This window comes from Mobula birostris, chromosome 21 (genome assembly GCF_030028105.1).
Source record: "Mobula birostris isolate sMobBir1 chromosome 21, sMobBir1.hap1, whole genome shotgun sequence".
NCBI lineage: Eukaryota > Metazoa > Chordata > Chondrichthyes > Myliobatiformes > Myliobatidae > Mobula > Mobula birostris.
In genome coordinates, this window is record NC_092390.1 from 24,365,093 (window position 1) to 24,367,738 (window position 2,646).

Here is a 2,646-nt window from a genome sequence, read left to right on the forward strand (position 1 = left end):
GTTGTCTGTTCCTGTAGAGGAAACCATGATGGAGGTTTTAACTGTAAGATAATCACCAATAAGTGCAGTGGAGAATTATGGAAAAACTTTAGATAGTGGATTGATTTTGGGATGTGTTACAGAGTCACTTACAGTATGGAGAGAATTTCATGCAACAAGGCAAACATAATACTGTAAAAAGAAAGCTGGCTAGGTACAAGAGAAATAGTCAACTAGAAATACAGTCTTGAAGAAGTAGTTGAAGAGGAGGCATTTGTAGAACATAACTGCTGGCATGATGTTGTTGGGCTGAATGGCCTGCCTTTCTACTTGATACATAATTCATTACAATAAGTGGCGAAGTTGAAGAGGTGCTACTGGACAGATAAGTACAAATCCACATTTGTTGGCCTCCCGCTCGTTGCTCCGGGATCAGTGATATTTCTTTCATTATTCAGTAGTCATTGTTTGGACTGAAGGGCTAATGGCATGCCTAGTATTTTATATTTAGAGATAAAACACAGTAACAGGCCCTCTGGCCCAATGAGCCCATACTGCACAATTACACCCATGGGTCCGATTCACCTACTAACCGAATGGCCTTTGGACTTTGGAATGCTGGAGGAAATTGGAGCGCCCAAGGGAACTGACAAACTCCTCACTGACAGTGGTGGCAAATAAGCCCAGGTCGTTGGTGCCGTAATAGTGTTACACTAACTGCTATGCTACCGCACCATCCCCCCCAAAACTGTAATTCCCACACCGGGAATCGAACCCGGGCTGCCTGGGTGAAAACCAGGAATCCTAACCACTAGACCATATGGGAACAGCTTGTTGCTGTTAACTATTATTAACAGTTTTAGCTTTTCACAAATACTACTATTGGCTAATATTACTGATATTAACAGTTGTTTCCTCCCCGCCCCCGTAGCTAGAAGTGGATGTCTGCAGCTGAGTGTATGGATCGGTGAAGTGTCTAAGAAACTGTGCAGGTTGCAAAATCTGAGTTCCGTTCGGAATCACGCCTTTAAAATGTGGAAGTCTTGTTGTCATTTTGCCAGCGTTGCCTTGTTCCACCCACCTGCAACTTTCTATTCTTCTGACACTTCATATCATTTAGGAAGAATGAGCTGGGTCACCCTCAGTTGTGCAAGCCATCCATTAATGTGCTGGGATAAAAAATACAGTACTCACTCTGGAACTAGAAGCAGAAAACATAATGAGATGGTGCCATCAGCAATGATGCAGAAAGAAAAGAGTTTGATGTGATTATTAATCATTTGCTCAAAGTCTCCAATCAATAGGAAGCTATTACCATGCTAGTTACAAAATGCAAGATCGTGCCTTGGGATTAGCTGTCCATAAATCAAAAAAGAATATTCTCACAGTGATGCGGTTACTTTGCAGAATAATGGTACAACTATTAATTGGTTTTGTCTTGACAACCACTATCTTCCTCCCTTTCAGAAAGCTTTCTTCCACACAGGATTGCTTATTATACATACATTCAGCCTCCTCTTCCTCCACAGTATCCTTCAAAGTTCAAATTTAAAGTACATTTATCATGGAAGTACATATATGTCACCATATACAATCCAGAGACTTGAGGACAGCTTCTTGAGGACAGTCACAGTAAATATAAAGAAACACAATGGAATCAATGAAAAACCTCATACAAGTTGGATAAATAACCAAAGTGCAAAGGGCATCAAGCTGTACAAATACAAAAAGAAAAAGAACAAGCGAAGTAATAATAAATAAATAACATTAAGAACATGAGATGAAGAGTCCTTGAAAGTGAGTCCATAGGTTGTGGGAACAGTTCGGTGATGGGGTAAGTGAAGTTATCTCCTCTGGTTCAAGAGCCTGATGGTTGAGGGGTAATAACTGTTCCGGAACCTGGTAGTGTGAGTCCTGAGCTTCCTGTGCCTTCTTCCGGATGGCAGCATCAAGAAAAGAGCCTGACGTGGGTGGGAGGGTTTCTGATGATGGATGCTGCTTTCCACTGACAACAATTCTTGCAGATGTGCTCAATGGTTGGGAGGGCTTTACCCGTGATGGACTGGGCTGTATCCACTACTTTTTGTAGACTTTTCTGTTCAAGGGCATTGGTGGCTCCATACCAGCCCGTGATGAAACCAGTCTGTATACTCTCCACCACATATCTGTAGAAGTTTGTCAAAGTTTTAGATGACATGCTGAATCTTCACAAACTTCTAAGAAAGTAGAGTCTCAGCCATGTTTTCCTTGTAAAGGCACCTATGTGCTGGACCCAGGAGAGATCCTCTGAAATGACAACACTAGGGAATTTCATTGTTGGATCCCTCCACCTCTGGCACCAATCAGCCACATTTTCAATCTGCATCGTTTGATTTGGCCAATGACAAGGGTGTCATCGGCAAACTTAAGTATGATGTTGGAGCTGTACTTAGCTTCACAGTCATAAGTATAGAACAAGTAGAGCAAGGGGGCTAAACACACAGCCTTGTGGTGCACCTGTGCTAATGGTGATTGTGGAGATTTTGCTACAAATCCGAACTAAGTTGGGGCTGCAAGTGAGGACATCAAGTATCCAGTTGTATAAAGAGGTATGAAGCCTAAGTCTTAAAGCTATTGATTAGCTTTGATGGGATGATAGTTTTGAATGCTGAGCCATAGTCAATGAAG

At 42.0% G+C, this 2,646-nt stretch overlaps 1 non-coding gene across 1 annotated transcript; it reads right to left on the bottom strand.

The window, feature by feature from the left end:
* Nucleotides 1-733: 733 nt before the first annotated feature.
* Nucleotides 734-805, bottom strand: trnae-uuc (transfer RNA glutamic acid (anticodon UUC)). The gene has a single exon. It is a non-coding gene; the product is annotated as a tRNA-Glu (tRNA).
* Nucleotides 806-2,646: the final 1,841 nt, after the last annotated feature.